Here is a 23,048-nt window from a genome sequence, read left to right on the forward strand (position 1 = left end):
CTTCTGATTGGCTGAAGGTGCGGAGAGGCTGGGCCCCTGGCCGGCCGAGCGTTCCGGAGCAGGACTGTGGCGTTGCGCGCTGTCTGGGTAGCTGCGTTGTGCATTCTTGGGATGGGGCGGCTGGCTGGAGGGTGGAGTTGGTGCATTGCTTTGGTGAGTAAAGCTTCTTCCCAGTATTTAACTGAGCACAAAGGAAAGGAAGTTCAAGTGCAGAGGATGGTGCACATGCAGCAGTCTCAGAGGGCCCTGGGGGCATGTTGCGTCCCAGATAGTTTCCAAAGCAGCAACAAATAAAAGGCTTGAGTAATTTATTATCATTTTCAAGTTTATCTCAGGAGCTGTATTTTCCCTCGTGTCTGCTTTTCACACCACACTTCAGTAGTGTCATTGTCGTTTAATAGCCCAAGGGATGGGAAATAGACGCTTAACGGGTTGGAAATGTACATTTTTTCTTCTCTTGGGAACTTCAGTGTCTCTAGTAGTTGCTAAAATACAAATTAGTTTAGCTTATGAACTTCAGAGCCAAAGAAAATAAGTTAATTCCGGCCGAGTAGGGATTGCGCTGCAACGTTGTCAGTTGTTTTAGAGGTGTGTGCGGGGGGGAGGTTTGGTATTTTTGCTGCTAGCAGAAAACATACTGCAGCCAAATGCGTTGTTAATCAACTACAGAAACTATGTTTAAATGTGAATTTACGAAGATCATTACAAAGATGAGAGTAAAAATCCTTCCTATCTTTAATTCATGTTGCTGTGCAAATTGAACAAAACAAAGTGAAATCACCTGAATTGATTATCAATCACTTTGTGCTTTGTAAATAGAGATTATAGTGAGCATTTGGTAGAGAAAACTATAATGATGAAAAAAACAGTTTCAGTTGTAACCTGTTTTCACAGGGTCAACTCTCTAGAAAGCTTATCTTTTTGACTCAAATTGTTCATATTAGTCTCTGGTCAAAGATGGTTTGTTTGTTTAAATTTGAATAAAGCTTTTCAGGCCTTGATTCTTTCCCTCCCGCGCCCCCGAAATGAAAACATACACATAGATATCAAATAACTGGCAAAAAGTGCAGGTTGTATAAAATCCATACATTTCTCCACCTCCTTTAAAAAAATAAGCATCATCTTTTGTTCCACACAGCTAACTTAAAAATAGCTAAACTTTGAAATTTTGAATGTAATTGATCCTTAGTGAAGAGTATCTCCACAACAAATTTGAAAAAAATGGGTTGGCTATTGATAAAGTTTGAATGATTGAAAACTAAGTATTGTACATGTGTAATGTAACATTTCACTTAGTCTGAAGGTGAAATCCTGGCTCTGTTGATGTCTATAGAACTTTTACCATTGACTTCAGTGGAATCAGGATTTCTCCCTCATGAGTGTTTTCACTTCAGAAGAGATGCAGTGTGTGTGTGTTCTTTCAGAAATCTGCATTTGTCAATATATGTCATAGAGATATAAACTTATGCTTGTTTAAAGACTTGAGAATTAGGTGCCTAGGTGCTTTTGAAAATCCCTCTATGTGCCTGTTTGCATCTTTATGTTCCCCAAAGTCTTTAAATATCTGTCCCTTTGAGGGCCTGTGTTACCTTAAGGTAGCAAAGAGGCATCTTTTCTTTTTTCTAAAAAATAAACACATGGAAATTAAATGCAGAAAACTTCATTAATCCAACATTATGATTGCACAGTTAAAAAAAATTGGAAATGAGTACACTCAAGGAAGCTTAACTGTTTGTTTCCTGACTTTCCCTAATATATTTATTGTACATTGCATTAATTCAAGAAGTTATTTGTATTTAATATATTCCAGGTATGCTTTCTAATGTAAATACAATTTTTAAACATCTCCATTATATTTATTTAGTACTATGTAATTAAACAGTTTTCTAGTTGAAATAATAATTTACTCCATATCCCTGTTACACTAGAAATATGTAATTACATATCTTTTAAAATAAATTAAATTTACTGTATAGTACTAATGAAGTCTTGTAGAATTTGTGTCAGGACCTATTTAGAAATGTCTTAGAAGTAATTAATCTGATGGGGTCCTATTCAATAAAGAATACTATGATTTTGGAAACTTGCATTAGGTTATGGAATCCCTTCAAAGTATGATGATGTGGATGAATTCTTGCAGCTTTGTTGGCAGTGTTTACTTTATTGAATGTGTGAGCTTTAGCCCGTAATGGTCCCTCTGATCTATTATGATCTGTACAGTCATTGTGGATACAGTTGAGTGAATATATTACAATGATTTTTTCGGTCTTAATGGGTGTGTTGTGCCAAGACTTATTTAGCAACTCATTCATCCAATATATTAGATAGACTATGAATCAGATTCTTGCAGGTGCATACTTGTGGAGCATGGAAAGATCTCTAAAAATGCTCACAGTGCTTTCCATTTGATTTAATGAACATTAACTTATTTATAAAACAAGACATCTTAACACCTGATTTTGCTTCCATTTAAATCAATGGCAGTTTTGCCACTGCCGTTAAAGAGAGCAAGAATTAGCTCTTAGTGATTTGGGACCTGATGTACAAAATTAAACATATGTAATTATGCTCAAAAAATGCATGACTAATTTGTCTATGCATTTACTGCAATTAAGTGTGCAGATTGGTAATTGAATGTGTAACTGGACATTTCCACATTCAACTGACACTTTATTATTGAATTCACATACACAATTACATTGTGCATGTGTATTAGGCAGGTAACTGTGCATGTAATTGTGTGTCTAATTATGAAAATCAAGTCCTTTACGTTTTATTTTCAAAATAGCAAAAGGAATGGATTTATGGCCTTCAAATTGTCATATTGAAATGGAGGCCTTTCTGGAATTACAGCACTGCTGAAAAAATATTCTGAACCTATATATTTTTGATTGATGGCTTTTTTTACTTAAAAATAGCCAAATAATTTTTAGTGCTTGAATATATATAAAATTAAATTCCTTTCTGAGATGAGATTTTGTATTCTAAACTGAAGGCAGTTTAAATTTTATTTTTACTGCTAAATTATATTTTCTCTGAAACAGAAATAGTTTAGAACAGAAAATTGACCGTCTCAATTATAATAATGTAAATATTGCTACTATAATGAATGACATATAGAACAAAAATAAATTCAACAGCTTGCCTTTATAATTAACAAAATACTCTGTAATGCATTAATTTTACTTCTTTTCATGTGTCTTTTTCTAGATAGCAAATGCTTAATAAAGTATATTGACAATTTTGCAACCCTTATACATTCAAGTAGTCTGTCAATGGGACTACTTATAAGAATATAAGTTTTCAGGAATAGGACCTATATGCCAACATCACTATATATATGTTAACATCACAGTATCTTAGGCCCCAGTCTTGCAAAGAGATTATATGACCAAATTTTTATGCACACATGGATCTCTCTGCATGATCAAGGTCTTAGTCTGATTTTTATTCTCTACAGAGCGAACGCACCCAGTAGGCAGGGTTGGTTCCAACCTTTGTATACTTACAAAAATCATGATAATACAACTCCATATCACTTTCTCCTGTTGAAATTAATGGCAAATTTTAATATGAACATCATGAGGGTCTCATAAGTTATCACTACAGTTTCTTCACAACTGTATTTCATTCTTAATTTTTCAATTTTATTGATGTAGAAATTACATTGGGCACCTAGATCCTACTGGTTGGATTGCATTAGAAATAAATATGGATGGGCACATATATATAATAAGGCCTGCTTCACAACTATGTTACTCCAGTTTTACATCAGTGTAACTCCATTGATTTTAGGCCTCTAAAATACATTGATTTTTCATCATTTCTAGCATAGAAATTTAATGTTATTTATCCTTGTCCAAGACCTAAAAAGCATGTTTAAGACAGAACAACTGGAATGTTCATGCAGATATTCCTGCCTATCAATTGGTACACATCACTCATTAGCATTTTAAAAAACACAGGGGAGTGAGCTGATTAGAAATCATTTGTCCATGTAATATTTCTTGTCAATAGTGTTTGTAAGTTATGTGTAAGTCCATGAAATATATTGTTAACAAGTACCTAATAATCTGACACTACTACTGTGGATTGAAAGAAGTATGGCATAAGTGTTTGTCTGTGGGTTAAGATTTATTCATTAATAAACAGGAACAACATATCTCAGATAAAATGGTGTACTCAAACATCCTGAAACAATTTCCAAACACACTTGTCATCCAATCAAACCCTAAGTGGGGTTTTATGAGGCAGAAATCATGGCTGAATTTGGCCCCTTGATTTCTGTTTTTTTTTTTTTTTTTTTTAAACGTGTATTTACAGAGTGCATGAGGGTTGCTCTCCCCTTTTGCTCTGTTAAAGCAGAGGACATGTTCTTATATGAAATGTGTGAAACTTTAGTTATCAATTAAGATGATCAATCAGTATTATTAACTAATGTTCATATGATGGCTCTTGACTCTGATATTCTGCTCCTTCTATGTGTGCAGCGTTCTACATTGATATCAAAGAACATTCCATGCAGTCAGGGAGAGTAGAAAGTTGGAGCTGAAATCAGCCACCTTGATCTGAGAGCAGAATTTTGCCATAAAAATAGATATCTTTCAATTTTATTTGCTGGCAATAGTACAAGTGAATTGGAATGGGCAAGAAAGATATTCTGTACTGAGCCTAACTTTATTTAATTTTCTTCAAGTTCAGAAGCATCATCAACAACAAAATGAAAACTGGTTTGATCAAACAGTGAATTAAGAATAAGTTTAATGCATGAAAAATAATCATCACACTTGATAAAATATAATCCAATTCTATTATAATCCAATTCTATTACCATGAAAGACTGTATGGGGGCAGAGCCACTACTGAGCTGACCCCCGGCTCTTGTTTGTTGGCTTTGAACCGTAGTTACCACTAAAACATTGTATTTGGTTAGTGCAGTGCACCATATATAAGTAACAAAAATTCCTTAAACATGATACTATCAGGTTGTTTTGCTCATATGAATAGTCAGTGGGATGAGTTCTGTGAGTAAAGTGATATGAGAGCAGGATCTGGCCTACAGTGAACTGCTTCGAGAAGATCCAAAGAATGAATTACCATACCTTATATTTTGGTTCTGTATTACTCATTAAAATATAGTGCATTTTTAGGATACTGTAAGATATATTTAATTAACATGAAATCCACCACCTCATTGACCAACACTTTGGCGAATCTTAGGGGTGGTTGATATCGGTCAAGACTATTGTTTTATACAATGGCCATCTGTAATAGTCACAGATTGGTTCTCATTATGTAAACATGATTACAAAGTGGAAAGCCAAGCCTATACTGTAAGCAAAGTAGAGTAACAGCACTATAGCATATTAACACAAAGTATTTTGTACTTGTTTTATTGGTGTTTTTGTCTCCACAGTTCAACACTTTTCTTTTAGTTTGAATGTCATTTTTCTATATGATGTGTTGGAGAACTCACATTTTCATATTTATACTACTTACTGATTTTTCCTTTTAGAGTCGTAGTAGAGCTCATATGAACTCTTCCTTAGAATTTTCTCTATCTCATTTACTATGGAAAGTTTGGTGTGCTTCTCAAATGGGTAGAAATAACTTGATTCTTAACATTAAAAACACCCTATTTTCATCATAGGAGATGTTTATTTTCAGATGTCCTAGGTAAGTAACTTTATTCATTTTATTATGTGTTTACTTTGTTGTATCTAATACATTATTTCTTATGATTAATATGGAAGAGCTGAGGTTTTCATTTGTATGCAGCAGATATACAAATAAGTAAATGGTGTTATTTCATTATGAGCCACGTAATGGCTCTGTAGCCATTGTAGCACTCTGTAGCCACTGTAGCACCACGAGCCTTTTAAATACTTTGCTGTGTCTACTTGCTGGAGGAACATACAGTGAACTGTCTTTTTGTTCAGTGATTGTACAGTGCTTAGCACAATGGGGTACTGGTCCGTGACTAGGGCTCCTAGGTGCTACAGTTACACAACTAATAACAATAGCCCTCTCTTGTACTGAAGTCACCATTTCCCATTGAAGAACTTCACAATAAGCAAAGGTTCCTTATAACTGGTGTTGCAATTTGTGCTTTGTAGGGCTTTGAAACTATACAAGATTAACATCCTGCTTCACTATGAGTATCTGAATTCACTGAAATAGCATTTTTGGTATTAATATTTATTTCTATTACAATACAGCTCAGATGCCTCAGTAAGAGTTTACAATCTGCTGAATTGTAATACTCGAAATATAAAGCAGTAGCCTTGGATTTATCTAAGGTATGGATATAAACTTTCTAGCTTACTGCTCCATCAGCAGCATTTCAAAATAAACACAAGTCAACTCCCATTAAATTAAATGATCCCATTAAATTAAATGGGACTTTGCACTGAAGTAATTGGAAGGGATATAGGTCAATTATAAATAAATGTCATATTTTCACTTTTGCTCTTTCATATGCATTCAAGCTTCACAGAAACCATTCTGCATTATATTTAAATTCCAGGGATCAAATTCTGCCCTCTCCTATACCCTCCTCAACCTGCTGTCTTGAATAGATTTAGATGAAGGGTAAGTCTTGTCAGAATTTGGTGACAGGCATTTAATTAGTCTGTCTACTACTACTCTTTTATTATTATTCATATACTAGCTAACAGTAGTACAAAGGGAAAATGTCATAAAGAACAGTTGTATTGCATGCATTTTACCGATTGGCTGCCGTGGATGTTGGATGGGCCCTCCTATTCTGAATTTATTTGATTGGGAAAATGCTGGCAGCATAAAGGTGAAGTATTTCCAAAGCAGACAATTTATAAAATTACATGGGTTTTGTTCTGACAATGGCATTTCTGAACTAAGATGTGTAATTAATCACTGTGCAAAAGAAGAGAAATATATGAACTGATTAACAAATGGAAAGTTTCAAATCTGGAAACCTTCTTTACTGCACTGAAGTGAAAAGTAAGATTCTTGAAATCCAAGGATTCTTGAAATCCGTGTAAACTCTGAATTTTCCTGGCTTTTTGCATTCAGAGGAGAACAAGGCTGGATTCCCACGATCTTTCCTACTTTGTTTGCTAGGTTTGGTTATTGGTGCTTGCAGTACTGTAAGGACAGTCTAAAATTTTTCCTTTTCTAATTAAACTAAACTTGCACGCTCCAGTCTTGTTGTTTAGCCTATGAATTAGAACTTGTAAAATATGCCCCTTGGTCATGTTAAAATATTTATGATGTTTTTTTCTTGGATACTAGCATATTGATAACTTTTTAGTGCTTGTTCTCTTCCAGCATTACATATTCCTCATTTACTGCTTCAAAGCAGTTCATTGGAAATTGTTGCACTGACATACCACTATTTGAATGTCTTATTTTCCAATAATAAATAGTTCCTACTGTAATTCTGGCTCAAACTCTGTGTGGTTTGTGTCTTGCCCAGTGGAGGATAAGGTGAAGTCTGTGAGGCTCGGGGCAGTTGGAGGGGTCAGTAAATACACATCCAGTTACAACGTTAGGGTCTTTATTTGGAAATACTGCGTCTTTGCATTTGACTTTTGGAACTTTGGATAATGGCCTCCATAGAGCTTTCAGTCACCTGAAAATGAGCTTGTGTGGGGGGAAAAAAATGAAATACTTTTTGTATAAATCCAAATTTTGACACTTTTCTTCCTAAAATTATATCAGATTTAATTTCAATTTAAACCTAGTTATTGGAAGTATTACAAGTGGAATTGCACCCGTATACTATTTTACTGTAGATCAGATATTTGTGTTTTCTTCGTTTTGGCAAATTTTAAATATAAGAATGTGTACAATTTGCATCCTAAAATAGCACTCACATGAACAGAAGTGACCAGTTTGGGTCTTTAAAACTTTTGAAATCTTTGTAATTTTACAGTATGTCAGCACATTTGGTAGACCACCTGGCTCCATTGAAGTTAATGCCAAAACTCCTATTGACTTCAGTTGATATGGGATTTCACCCTATAATCCCAAACAATTTGGACCAGTGGTCCTCAACGCGGTGCCCGCAGGTGCCATGGCGCCTGCCAGGGCATTTATGTGCGCCCACCGTCAGGGCCGGCACCAAGGAACGAAGAAGAGAGGAGTGCAGCGCATCCGCCTCAGAATGTGATACAACATAATTATATTTTCGACGTGGGGCAATTATGAATGAAACAATGCAGCTATTTGACACACCTGATGATATGGTATTTTAAAATTTGCTTAAGTGCTTCGAGCTTCTGATAGTTCTATAAATCTAAATAAACAAGTAAAATTAAAATAATTGTATGTTTCTGTTTTTCTTAAACAATACAAATGAGGAGGGGAAGGTGGTTTTGACATAAGAATGAATGGAATTTCAGGTCTAGCTATTACTAAAATCCACACATCTCTATAGTGCTATGCCTCGTTATATATTGTAATTTAAAACTGATATGTGGTGAATATTTAAATACATGTGCTGTCAAAAGAGATGTTTAACAGACTTCATAATCTGTGGAGGTTCCATAAGGCAGCAAAAACATGCTTTATATTACCTGTTTTGATTCGTTTCTTAATTTTATGGTGAGTTCTGAAGTAGTTATGATATGAGGGGAAAATTTCAAAAGCATTAATAAATGTTTGTGGCCTTAAATATTTAGTAAAGAGAAGATATTTTCCTTAGATGTTTTTTTGTTAACATAGCCTTCAGAATTAAACAATGGCCAGTGAACCAAAGAATTAATGTAAAAAGTAGCTTGCCTATTTAAAGTCTTTATTTATTGTCAGCATGTATGACTTATTTCATAGAAATCTTTGTTTTTATTATTTATTTAGCACAATAAGTGTTCATAGTGTTTTCCAGACCACTAAAAAACTTGGGCCAAATTCAGTGCTGGGGTAAACTGGTGCCAGTCTAAATCCATACATGAATTTAGAGTACCTTAGAGACTAACCAATTTATTTGAGCATGAGCTTTCGTGAGCATCGGATGCATCCGATGAAGTGAGCTGTAGCTCACGAAAGCTCATGCTCAAATAAATTGGTTAGTCTCTAAGGTGCCACAAGTACTCCTTTTCTTTTTGCGAATACAGACTAACACGGCTGTTACTCTGAAACCTGAATTTAGAGCGGCATAATAAGCTTACACCACTGGTGAATTTGGCTATGCTCGCCATCCCAAGGAGTTTACAGTTATCGGTGGGATTATTCTTGGTTGTAAACAATGTATTATGTCTTTGCAGGACTAGTGGTCTAAAAGTTAAATCAAAGGCACAACAGAATTGACACTGGACAATGTTGGGTGAGGAGAAGCAAAGCCGAGTGCTATGGAGAGCTTAGTTCTCCTGTGCAGGCTAGATTGTAAATGTTATTTAAATCCCATATTTCATGCTGATTACTTTTGAATTGCTTTATATATATAAACTAAATAACATTATTCGGTGGATAATCATTGCAATGCTTCACAGGGAAAGTACACAGGGATTTGAATGGGAAGAGGGTGGATGTTTTGAAAAAAAGAAAACTACAGTGTGTTTTGAGGAAGGCTATGCTTTATGTCAGCTTCATTTTAATTATATCGGGCTCTGTTCAATGATACGTAAGAATTTGTTTGGGTTTTTTTCCGTTCTTTTTTCAATCGACTGGCCTTTATAGCTTTTAAAATTCTTTAAAAGTAGCTTTGTCAACATTAGAAAAGCTGCAGTGTAATTATGGCAGCTTTCCTTGCCGTTGAATTCTTTTTAATTACATGTTTAGCCTGCCTATGCCAAACTGCTTAATCCTGTCAAATATACTGTAGTGCATATTTGTTTATACTGTTTTTAAGATGCCAGTTTTAGATTTTCTTACTCCTGACTGGGTCTTTCCCAAAAAATAAGAGGTTTGTAATGTCATCCTTAGCCTGCCAATGTCTGTTGTATAATGGCCATCAGTAATTATAGATGTTGAACTTCTCAGGGCTAGTCTACACCAATGCAGCTGCACCACTGTAGCACGTTTGGTGAAGACACGCTATGCTGACAGGAGAGCGTCTCTCACCAGCATAGCACGGTGCGGACCCTGCTTTAAGTTGATGTAACTTGCGTCGCTCATGGGGGTAGCTTTTTCACACCCCCGAGCGACGTAAGTTACATTGACTTAAGTGGAAGTGCAGACGTGATTGCACAAGAATCTCAGTTTTTATAAAAAGAACAGGAATGCTTGTGGCACCTTAGAGACTAACAAATTTATTAGAGCATGAGCTTTCGTGGGCTACAGCCCACTTCATCGGATGCATAGAATGGAACATATAGTAAGAAGATATATATACACACACAGAGAAGGTGGAAGTTGCCATATGAACTGTAAGAGGCTAATTAATTAAGTTTTTCTATATGATTGTCTAGCCCTCTGTGAAGAAAAGCTTGAAAATGTCCATCATAAAGGACAAAAGCCTGAAGGCAAATAAAAAATAATCCAAAATTTTGCACTGTTTAAAACCTCATGATTTTGTGGGACCTGACTTATGGGTTCTGAATGCGTGTGGCTTGCAATACTGCTGTTCTTTTCAATGTTGATATTTTTGTTTACTTGCTCTTTGTTGTGAGGTTTTATTTGGTGAAGTTTATTATTTATCACGGAGGCCTTCGTTAGTATGTACCTTATATAGAAAAATACAGTGAATCCTGTTTCAAAGACCACCTGCCTTGAGACCACCCCAAGTGTACTGCAGCATTTTACCAAGCTAATTTAACTATTAAGTGACTATATTTCCGATGTCACCAGAGACAACCTAGAATTGGTCATAGATATAGAAGAATCCTATTTAGTAGACGCGGGTAGTCAATTATTTTTTGTCAAGGTCCAAATTTTTTGGTCAAGGTCCAGACTCCAGAGAAACATTTTTCAAACCACAATAGCAATAATGATAATAATAAGTAAATAAAAAGATTTCATGGTCTGGAGTTGACTCGTGATCTCCCTGAAGTAGACCATCTGAACTCTTTGGACTTTGGTGTCCATAAGACTCACGCTGTATTTGCATTCAATTTGTGCCTGGTTTTATGTTGAAAAACCAGGCAACAGTTAAACACAATGTGTCTGTTTAGATAGTTAGTTAGTTTTTCATTAGTTTGAGACTGTGACTTGAGTCTAAATATGACATTGCAAATCTTGAACTTCTTGAGGAGCAACAAGAGACCCAATATATTCTCTATTCTTATCCCATACAGCTATATGTTACAGGCCGCAGTCAGTCCTTGTTCCAATGGGAATTTTATTCAATGACCAAGAAGCCAATATGGCTCAATAATAACTTAGGCTCAGATTCTGATACTTTTACTTACTATGTGTAGCAACTTACTCCCATTTACTTCAGGGGAATTATTCATCACTATTTTTATTTTATTGAGCTGGCTGGAAAATGCAACATTTTGTAAGGAAAAAGTCCTTCAAAATTTTTTGACTGAAAACCGCTGAAAACAGGGGGAACAAGTTGGAAAATATACTTTACTTTTTTTTTCCGGTTGTAAAACAGCAAATAAGTGTGAAAAGTGTGTTCTTTTCTCCTTTCAGACACTTCTTTTCCACTGTAGGTAAAAAGGGGAAGAAGGAAGGACAAAATGGAGAGAATGGAAAATGATATTTTTGATCCAAAAACTGAAAAGCAATGACAGTTTAAGTTGAAATGAGCATCTTATTTTGATATGAAATCTTTATTTCAAATTTTCCAGTTGGAAAAACTGAACATTTTTGTTGAAATCAACATTTTCTCACAGAAAAAATTGATTTCAATGAAAGCATATTTTTTTATGGGAAATGGTTTTTCTTTTTTCTTTTTGGTCAAAATGTTTTGACCAATTCTATTTTATTGCTAATTATTATGTATTAGTACTTATATTAATAATATATTCATGTTGAATATTTCAGTCTATAAAGTTTAACCCATATTTTATAAACATACAAAGAGGTGAGATCCTGCCTTCTTCATTTAACCAAGATATTTATTGACTTCCATGGCAGATTGTTGAGAAAGAACTGCAGGCCCTAGTTTGCAATGTGAGTGCTCATAATGATTTAAACTTTGAGTGCCTGTATCAAATCTTGATCCATTTGTATTCATAATTGACATTGTTATTTGAGCACTTAATTGTTGCCTGCTTAGAATGGTGGAGAGTTTTGGCTTTTGTAGTTCCAAGACACAATTTTCTAAGGTTTATCTCAGACCTCCTGTTTCTGTGTGACAGTAAAATCACCACACACATTCTTTTTCATTGCTGCTTGCTGTTGTGATCATATTTCCTTGGAGCTGTTTCTTTGAACACTTGTTGATTTATGCTGCCATAAATATGCTTATGGAGGGTGAAAGTGTGATTGTTTTAGCAAAAATAAAACCTTCCAGTGTGCTAGCATTTAAACTAGGGACCATGTGGTATGTACAAAAGTCACACTTCAAACATTTCTACTGCTTTGAAAGGTTTTGTCAGGTGGAGAGATACTACCTATTCATGGAATGGGGAATTTCTGGAACTGGGTTAAAATAATAATAAAAAGAACTGCTTTAAGTGTGACCTGTCTGTACACTTTAAAATGGTAATAAAGATAACTATATGGCCATGTGCAATTTAAAAAAAAGTGATTAAAAGAACTAAGATTAACAGAATGGGTGAATAAAACTCTGAGATTCCATCAGGCTTCCTCTCTGGCATGTTTACATCCGTGGCCATTAAAACCTTATGGGCTTTAATAGAAGCAAGTCTGTAATGGTATACCTGCCATTCTTCATTACCATGGTGTGCCACTGGGTGATACGGTAATCCAGGCATTTTATTTATGGCTTCTGATTTACAGCACTTCTCTAGTACAGCAATATGTAGTTGTCCTGCACTTCTGAAGCTGTGTTTATTGCAAACCGTTTGTGACAGGATCAACAACCCTATTTAGATGTACAAAAACTCCACTTTTTTTAATGGCAAGGCTGCTGGTGGCTGAGACCACAGCCTATCATGCAGCCCAATATTATCCCATTGTTTTCTTGTATTCCACTGTTGGTCTGTCTGTTGTCTCTTGTCTTACATTTGTACTGTAAGCTCTTTGGAGCGGGAACTATCTTTTTGTTCTGTGTTTGTTCTGCACTTAGCACAATGGGGTCCTGGTCCACAACTGGGGTTCCTAGCGCTATAATAGTATAAATTATAATAGTGTTATTTTAAGAACAAACAGATAATTTCATTACAGTGGTTCGGAATTAGGAACAGCTTACAATAAAACTCACAAGGACCTTTGGATAATATTGGCTAGATAATTGAGCAGAGGTTGGTGCTGGGCTTGTATCATTTGACCTCTGAGATTTAGATCCCTGTGGCAGAGTGGTTGGTTTGGGGGAGGGGATGGGGGAGAAGAGCAGAAATGGAGTGATCTTACAGTACTGGAAGTGATATGCTTTTTTACTGAAGTGAGTACTTTCTTCTAACAACGAGAGAGAGAAGATTAAGAGGCTAACCCGTTCGTGATACCACTTGTGGTGCAAGACAGGATATGTGACTGGAAAGCCTCACCCTTGGTGTTTAGAAGTTTAAATGAAAGAAGAGGTAAACAACACAAGTTCTTTCCCCCACCCGGAGGAATTTGGTATCGGAGGGCAACAAAAATGATTAGGGGGCTGGGGCATATGACTTATGAGGAGAGGCTGAGGGAACTGGGCTTATTTAGTCTGCAGAAGAGAAGAGTGAGGGGGGATTTGAAAGCAGCCTTCAACTGCCTGAAGGGGGGGTTCCAAAGAGGATGGAGTTAGGCTGTTCTCAGTGGTAGCAGATGACAGAACAAGGAACAATGGTCTCAAGTTGCAGTGGGGGAGGTCTAGGTTGGATATTAGGAAAAACTTTTTCACTAGGAGGGTGGTGAAGCACTGGAATGGGTTCCCTAGGGAGGTGGTGGAATCTCTATCCTTAGAGGTTTTTAAGACCCAGCTTGACAAAGCCCTGACAGGGATGATTTAGTTGGGGTTGGTCCTGCTTTGAGCAGGGGATTGGACTAGATGACCTCTTGAGGTCTCTTCGAACCCTAATCTTCGATGATTCTATGATTAATTTTTTTACCATTTCTAATAATGCAATATGTGTGTGAATATATTTTCTAGCTAGTTTTGAAAATGTCTTTTACTCTATTAATTGGGATTGTGTGGACTAAGCAGGAATAGGGCTTGATCAGAACTGCAGTGCCTGGCAAATGCCCAGAGCTTTGTAAATTAATGAGCTCAAGATGATTACTACAGGTTTTGGTACTTGGTACTTTATGCACCAAATTGCTTTAATTGCAGGGGATATAGTGGTATTTGCTATCGTCTTTTATTCATACACTATGAAGCATATGAATATGAGACTTTAAGAACTGTACCTGGCAGCCAAAAGAAACCTTAATTATCAAGAATCCAAGGGCAGGACCCAATCCAGTCACTAATTTCAATGAATGGGAATTTTACCATTGATTTAAATGACAGCTGGATCAGCATTATAATTTTTCTATTAATAATGTGCTCCTACCATCGGGGGAATCTCAATTCTGGTGCTGAATATAGTTTTGCTTACATTTAGCAAGTTTTCATGTATGATATGTTTTGATCTGCTAAGTTATTAGAAGACATTCTGTATTCATGTGAAAGCATTTTAGACTTACATGTGCTTTTATTTTTAATGAAAAATAAGCATCTGTCTAGAGTAGGAATGGCAGATCGTACAAACCTATTTGTACATGTATGTACTGTAGGGTGGATGTTTAGAATAATGGCACCACACAAGTGGTCAGAAGTAGCACCATTCTGTGTGTCCAGCGAATCTTGTCAAATCACAAAATTCTAATGCTTTTCAAAGCAGCTATTAGCCTCCAAGAAAAAGATACATTTTACCCCAAAATTATCTGTAAAGTGATCAAAATAACATGAGCATTTAAAAAAAGGTGATGCTCAAAAATTCTAATTAATAGAGCCCTGCGTAGATACAAAAGTTATATCTGCATCCGATCTGTGATCTGCAAAAATAGTCCGTGGATATAAAGTGGATATCCACAGATTTGCAGGGCTGTACTTATTAACTTCCCCTCGTTTCCCACATTCTGAAAGAACTCCACTAGCTCCATATTCATTCCATTTGGTGGTTCTTGTTTTTAGTACCCTCCATGGACTGTCTCCAACCTACCACATGTATCCTTTTCTTACTCAGTCTCTCCTCCCTTCCCTGCTCCCTCTGCTATCACTAGCTTCCACACAATTTTCCCACACTTGGTAGGAGCATTCACCTCTATGGCTCCTTCCATCTGGACCCCAGTCTTTATGTAGCTCTCTACCTCATTGACATCCCATTACATTTTCAGCTAATTATTGAAACTGTTATCTTGTCACCCTTTTAGTTTCTCTCCTTTCTTTTTGATTGTCTCTTTGTAACTGTCTTTAGCATTATAAAACATTTTTGGACGCAGCTTGTCTGAAAGATGCTATACAAAATGAAGCTGCATCTTATTATCTTATTATAATGACATTTTACCTGGTGAGGGGCAAGGTAAGGAATAAGAATACTGTTACAGCCATTCTGATTATAGAAACCTTCTTGCTTCTTTTGACTGACAACAATCTGTTGAGGCTATTTCAGAAAATAGGGATAAATAATACCTAGCTCTGATTGTAGCGCTTTTCATCGGTAGAGCTCAAATGCCTTTACAAAGAAGGTCAGTATCATCACCCCTGTTTTACAGATGGGGAAACTGAGGCATGGAGGTGAAATTACTTGCCCAAGGTCACCAGCACCAGTGGTAGATACTGGAATAGTACTCGGGTCTCATGAGTCCCAAGTCCAAGCTATCCACCAGGACACACTGTCTCCCAACTACAATACAGTTTGTTTCTATTAAGATCAAGCATACCATTTAGATAGGCCTCAGTCCAGCTAAGAACTTTAACACTTGTACATTGTCCCACTGTGGTTAAGCATATGTTTAAATATTTGTTGGATCAGGGATTTACTGTATCACTCCTTTGTCAGTAGAAAGGATGGTCTCTTGGGTAAGGCCCAGAGCTGGTAGCCAGGAAATCTGAGACTTATTCCCACCCGTGAATTACAGTTATTGTTTTTTTTGTGTGTGTGGCCTGTAGTGAGTTCAGCATTGCTGTCCATATACCGTAATTTGAGAATACTTTGCATATCACAGGGTTGAGCTCTGGGGACATCAGGGCAGACTGGTAGTGGGAGTAGATAATAACTTAAATAATTTCTCTTCATTTAAAAAGGGTAACACTGACATTCTGCTAGCTTTTTTCATTGGGGTTGCAGTTTACAGTATGTCTTCAAAGACTACGTAATGTGATCTGAATTTCGAAAATGATCCATTAGGCAAAAAAAAACCCAAATTCGAGTGGGCAGAATCTCATTATTCCGAGGTCTGTCTGTGTCTGTCTTCATCCAGTATAATATTGTAATGATATGCAGTGTCCTGCATTAGATTTGTGTGCTATGTCAGTACAGTGTGAAAGTTGCTAGTATGATAAGGTAGGAATTTTGTTTTAAATTAGACACTTGTAAATTTCTATTGCTCTCGAGGGCCAACTTTTAAATAAATTGCTCTTTTGTTTCCAATTTAGAGCAGGAAGCGCATTATGCCTTCATTTAATATTGCAGCTCAAACTGGCAGAGTATTAGAACTTTAACTTCAGTTGATAGATGATGTCCTATCTGGCATAGCAACATGACTTGAGGCTTTATAGAAACCAAATCTTCCAAATAATTCATTTAAAATTAAATATAAATATCTAATTTTAGGGAATATTAACATTTATTTAAAATTGTTAGTATCAGATCATGAGTCTTAATACAAAATGGTTAATAGGTCACATTTTTCCTTTGGTCTTTTCCATCTATAGATCAAGGATAAAATTTTCAAATGTGTCTAAGTGACATAGGAGCCTAAGGCTTTGTCTACATTTAACAGCTTTGCCAGTTTAACTGTACCGGTATAGATAAACTGGGAAACCCCTACTTGTGTAGATGCCGTTATATCAGTGATTTATAATGATATAGTTTATACTGGTTTGGGGAACTGGCATAAGTTATACTGGTAAGTACTTCAATACCAGTGTAACTGCATCTGCATTAGGGCTTTTACTGGAATAGCTCTGTTGGTGAAAATCACACCCTTAACCCACATGGCTATGCTGTGAAAAGTTTTAAGTGTAGACCAAGCCTAAGTCTCATTTTCAGAAGTGACTTAGGCATTGAGCCACAAAGGGATATAGGCACCTACACCCAAAATTTAGATCCTCAAAACCCCTATTCAGCTGTCACTGGTTAAACCTATAGGTGCCCAGGTTTCTGACAGTGTGCAGGCACAAAGCCACCTCGGTCCTGACGCTGGCAAGCTCCTCTGCATCTAAGCCCTGGCAGGAATCCCAAAGTAGGCATTTCCCTGCCTATCGCTCACTTGTGGGCCCTGTCTGGTAGGTATGTCCCACCCCACTCCTCCGCATTCCCTACTAGCTAGTTTAGATAGCTCCTTGCTCAGCCTGCTGGCTTCTGTGAATCATATTCTTAGGCAATGGAGGGTTTGTCTACACTACAGAAAGCCCACCCCCCGCAGTAGTCTCAGAGTCCAGCTCTCCCAGTGCATTGTATAGAGACTCTCAGCACTTAACTCAGGGCTGCGGATTCCCCTTTGTGGATCTAGCTCATAGTCTCCTATGTACTGAAGTCATTTTTTAAAATTGGGACTCAGGCTCCTATGGCACTTAAGTGCTTTTGAAAATTTTCTCCTTTAAGCACTTTTGAAAATTATACTTCACCTGTTTCCTTCTTTATGGTCGTTTTTTTGCCTGTGTGTGCTCTAGTGGGCAATGCTCTGTCATGGATCATGGGACTTGTTACAATATCTAAATCTGATGTTTACACATTTCCCTGGAGAGTGTTTGTGTGTTTTTGTTTTTTTTAATAAATAAATGGCAAGGTGAGAGGCAGGAAAATGTTGCACTGGTAGGTCAGAAAACATGCAGACGTAGCCTGAGTTACAGCTGCTGCTCTTCTGTCATAAAGTTGCCCCTTTTTGTTCCAAAAACAGAAAGAAATGGGGTTAGAGACCCCGCTAGAAATTTCTCAAATGAAGACTTTTCTTGAATGGTAAAGGGAATGTAAAGTTTTGATTTTTACAGTGGGTTAATCTGGACAGAAACCCGCAGTTCAGAGGTCAGACATGTACTGCTTCTCTGATTCATTCCTTTTATTACCTGAAGAAAATAAAGGAAAGCTCAGATTTGTATACCAGTGGTGCATAAGGGTGTTAAATCTTCCTCCATTTGAGATGATACATGCAAACCTTGGGCTAGATTCTGCACACTGGGACCTTTCCTGCCCTTTTAATATTCTGCCTAATTTCTCACACATCTGTTTTTATCCTGAGCAACCATTTGCAATTCTTATTCTCTTTTACTTGTTTTCATTTCTTTGAAGCAAAAGACATTAAAGAGAATGCCTGGTAAATGCCTATTCTAGATGAACCAGTTTAGGTGTATGTTTTTTCCATCCTCTTTCTTGTAAATAGCGCAATAGGAGGAAATGCAGGCATGTGATCAATCACTTAAACAGCTGCACTGAAACTTGCCCTCTAATTAATTGCTGAAACTTTTAACACTGCTGCCTAACTTAGTAAGGAGTTCAAAAAGATAAGGTTCCTCTCACTCTCAAACACTGTAACTACATATCTTAACCTACCACATATTTGCAGCTATATTTTTCTTTAGGTTAAATTGAAGAGAACTCCAGATCCAGACATGCTGTGTGTACTCTGTGGGTGAAATTACCCGTGTAGAGGGACTGAACAAGGCCCTATGCACTTCTTAAGCTGCACTTAAAGTGTGGTTTTTCTCTGAAAAGTGACTGTAAAAAGGCCACCTTTTTATTCAACACATCTTCTCCCTATGTATAGTTTGATTCTTGATTGATTATACTGATTTTTAGTGATTTCCATCCCCCTTCCTGTTAGCACTGCACAGCCAACACGATGCTGACAGAATGAGCTAAGTTCTGTTCAGGCTAATGCATCATCAACAGAACAGAATCTTAAAACTGACTTTATCTTTTCTAAATGTGATAGTGTTCTGTATGTTCCATTCAATGCATCTGATGAAGTGAGCTGTAGCCCACAACAGCTTATGCTCTTATAAATTTGTTAGTCTCTAAGGTGCCACAGGTACTCCTGGTTTTTTTTGCGGATACAGACTAACACAGCTGCTACTCTGAAACCTGTCATTATGTTTATGTAAGGGAAAGACAGGGTCATAAGAATCCATTCAGAAATTGCATGTAAATTGAGAGGAGTCTAAAAACAAGCTAAGCTCCATAAATATGAATTTACATGGTAAGCTACCATAAATATTGGGGTAAGAATTCTGTGTGCAAATCTCTTGGACACTAGGTATTCTGAAACTCCAGCATCCCTTGTAAGGAGAATCACACTGTGGTTCACTTCATTACTCAATCTTTGTAGGAAGAAATGCTGCTGCTGCTCTGCAGTGGAGGAACACAGTTAGGGCCTTTATTGTACTTTATATGTAGCCGGTAAAGCACCAGAATGTAAGGTAGAACAGGAGGAGTGGAATCTACAAGCAGCATCTTCTCCTGGGTCATTCTGGAGGTTTTTTTTGTGTGTGTGTGTGTTTTAGAGGTAAACAAGACGTTTACATGGGACCAAACCCTGCAAAGACTGCCCTTGTGAAATCTACCAATTGTTTTTCCTGTTCCTGTTAGTGAATATTGATTAAAGTTTCATGGCTGCTGTATTTTCTTTAGATGGCATACTTAATTTTGTTAACGCTGTGTATCAAATGCATATTCAAGAAGGCAGTATATCAGTTACTATACATATTCAAAAGTTCTCGAGTCATGTGACAATGTACATTTTTGCAAAGTGGTTCATGGATTCATAGGTTTGTAAAGCTAGAAGAGACCATATAATCAGGGAGTCTGACCTCCTGCATAGGACCAGAGACTCCTGCATCAAACCCATAACTTCTGGTTGAGCAAAAGCATATCTTTTAGAAAGACAGCCAATCTTGATATAAAGATTAGGAGAATGGGAGCATGTACAAAGATAGGTGTACGCCTACACCTTTTAAGTACATCTTGTTGGCCCTGCGTAATAAGTAGCACTGATGCTAGCTTTATTTGTGATTCAGTATTGTAAATTGAACCAACCAATGGAGAAAGGTCAGAGTGAAAGAATTATAGAATCGTAGGACTGGAAGGGACCTCGAGAGGTCATCTAGTCCAGTGCCCCGCACTCATGGCAGCACTAAGTATTATTTAGGACCCCCCCCGAGAGGTGTTTGTCTAACCTGCTCTGAAAAACCTCCAAAGATGGAGATTCCACAACCTCCTAGGCAATTTATTCCAGTGCTTAACCAGCCTGACAATTAGGAAGCTTTTCCTAATGTCCAACCTAAACTGGCCTTGCTGCAATTTAAGTCTATTGCTTCTTGTCCTATCCTCAGAGGTTAAGGAGAACAATTTTTCTCCTTCCTCCTTATAACAACCTTTTATGTCCTTGAACACTGTTATCATGTTCCCTCTTTATCTTCTTTTCTCCAGACTAAACAAACTTCATTTTTTCAATCTTCCCTCAGAGATCATGTTTTCTAGACCTTTTGTTGTTCTTCTCTGGACTTTCTCCAAATTGTCCATATCTTTCCTGAAATGTGGCACCCAGACCTGGACACAATACTGTATTGAGGCCTACTCAGCATGGAGTAGTGAAGAATTATTTCTTGTGTCTTGCTTACAACACTCCTGCTAATAGATCCCAGAATGATGTTTGGTTTTTTTGTAACAGCATTACACTGTTGACTAATATTTAGCCAGCGATCCACTATGATACCCAGATCCCTTTCCATAGTACTCTTTCCTAAGCAGTCCTTTCCCATTTTATATATGTGCAAATGATTGTTCCTTCCTAAGTGGAGTATTTTGCTTTTGTGCCTTATTGAATTTCATCCTGTTTACTTCAGACCATTTCTCCAGTTTGTCCAGATCATTTTGAATTTTAATTCTGTCGTCCAAAGCACTTGCAACCCAGGTTGGTATTATCCACAAACTTTATAAGTGTACTCTCTATGCCATTATCAAAATCATTGGTAAAGATATTGAACAGACCCAGACCCAGAACTGGCCCCTGCGGGACCCCACTCTATATGCCCTTCCAGCTTGCCTGTGAACCACTGATAACTACTGTCTGTGAATGTTTTTCAACCCATTTATGCACCCACCTTATAGTAGCTCCATCTAGGTTGAATTTCCCTAGTTTGTTTATGACAAGGTCATATGAGACAAAAGCCTTACTAAAATGAAGATATACCACATCTACTGCTTTCCCCACTATCCACAAGGCTTGTTATCCTGTCAAAGAAAGCTATTAGGTTGGTTTGACATGATTTATTCTTGAGAAATCCATGCTGATTGTTACTTATCACCTTATTATCTTCTGGGTGTTTGCAAATTGATTGCTTAATTATTTTCTCCATTATCTTTCCGGATATTGAAGCTCACATTGTTGAGGTAGGTTCCCTAAATAAAAAATAAAAGAAAAATTACAAAATTAAATAATGTAATATATAATATTAAAAGAAAAACCTCACAAATCATGTGGAAAACCTAGATAATAAAGGGCGAGTTTCTGCTCTCACTCTAATTTAAATCTGGAGTAACTCCAGAGAAGCCAATTGAATTGGAATTACAGCAGCATAAGCTAGGGCAGATTTTTGTTCCCATGGTAATAAAAGGACCCTGACAATATTCTCAGTTAAGTTATACAAGAAAATCTATTTGAAAAGCCTGTTGGAATGCTCTAAGGAGAGCAATCCATGTTCAATTCAGTTCAAGCCAACTGAAAAAAACAGACAATAACAAAACTTTCACTGTACTTTAACCAAGGTTTGTACTTGGGATCAGTGCTGATGTCTGCACTGCAGAGCATGAACAGAGTGTGAACAAACACAGCACTGGGATTCAAAAACAGAACATAATTCTTTTACGTTGTACGCTGGGAATGGCTTCAGTACTCAACAGTCTGGGATGTGACACTGAGCCACATAGAGTGGAGTCTCTTTCAGCCTATTTCAGAATATTGTGTCTTTCAATATCGTAAATGGTAAATAATGATATAAAATGTATTTATTGTGTTACATGCCAATATTTCCCATGCCAATATTTCCCCCAAACTAGTCTCTTCCATTCCTCTCTGTTGCTGCTTTCATCTGCTTTATGGTGAGATTGTTTTGCCCTCCCTGCTAAGGGTTCTTCTTAAGGTTTCTCTTTGACTCCCCCTTTCCTCACACCAAATATATACATATATAAATATATAAAATATTACAGGTCAAATCCTAGGAGATACTGAGCACTCAGGATTCTGACTGACTTTAAGGGTAGTTGCAAGTGCTTTCACTTCTTATTTCCCCAATTACAGCGCAGAATTAATTGTTCAGCAGTGTTTTATATTTGAATGTTCTTTTCACTGCATATGGGAAAAGATACCTACTTTGGATTCAATGGTCAGACAAGAAGTATGCAGATGATTTCTCAAGGGTCAAGCACAGAGCTCATTTGGCTGTTGGCAACAAATAGATTTAATGCAAGGTTACTGCCCATTTCTGAGGGTGAGACCTAGTAAGTTGAAAAAGTCTTGTGGTCTTTGTTGCTTCTACTAGTATGTGATGGGATGTACTCATCCCACACAGGACAGGGAAGGATTAATCCCACATTGTGGGCTGAGGAAGCCACGCCCCCTTGCCCCTTCTCGGCAGGCTCCAACTGGAGCACCAGTATAAAAGGGAGCAGCTCAGCTCAGTCATGGCTGACAGCCGAGGAGAGAGGACACACGTTCTTGGCTCCTGTGCGGGAGCTGCTGAAGCCCCCGATTGCAGAAGCCAGACCCACCGAGATGCAGGCTGATACCCGGCTACCTGAGAATGCTTGTGGGAGAGGGGAGCCGCAGAGAACTGCACAGGCTGAGGAACCTGGAGACCACGGAGATGCCTGGGCCTC

The 23,048-nt window shown here is 37.2% G+C and overlaps 1 protein-coding gene across 2 annotated transcripts in view; it reads left to right on the plus strand.

Annotated features, from left to right (window-relative positions):
- LYPD6 (LY6/PLAUR domain containing 6) overlaps positions 1-23,048 on the plus strand; it is a 66,591-nt gene that overhangs the window by 1,093 nt on the left and 42,450 nt on the right. The window contains exon 1 of one of the 2 annotated variants that reach the window (XM_073304730.1): positions 130-153. The exons of the other annotated variant lie outside the window; for it this stretch is intronic. The gene's annotated coding sequence lies outside the window, so the exon portion shown is untranslated. Of the gene's footprint in view, positions 1-129; positions 154-23,048 lie in introns of those variants that run through there. 2 annotated transcript variants of the gene reach the window in all.

The sequence above is a fragment of the Lepidochelys kempii genome, chromosome 11, assembly GCF_965140285.1.
Source record: "Lepidochelys kempii isolate rLepKem1 chromosome 11, rLepKem1.hap1, whole genome shotgun sequence".
Lineage (NCBI taxonomy): Eukaryota > Metazoa > Chordata > Testudines > Cheloniidae > Lepidochelys > Lepidochelys kempii.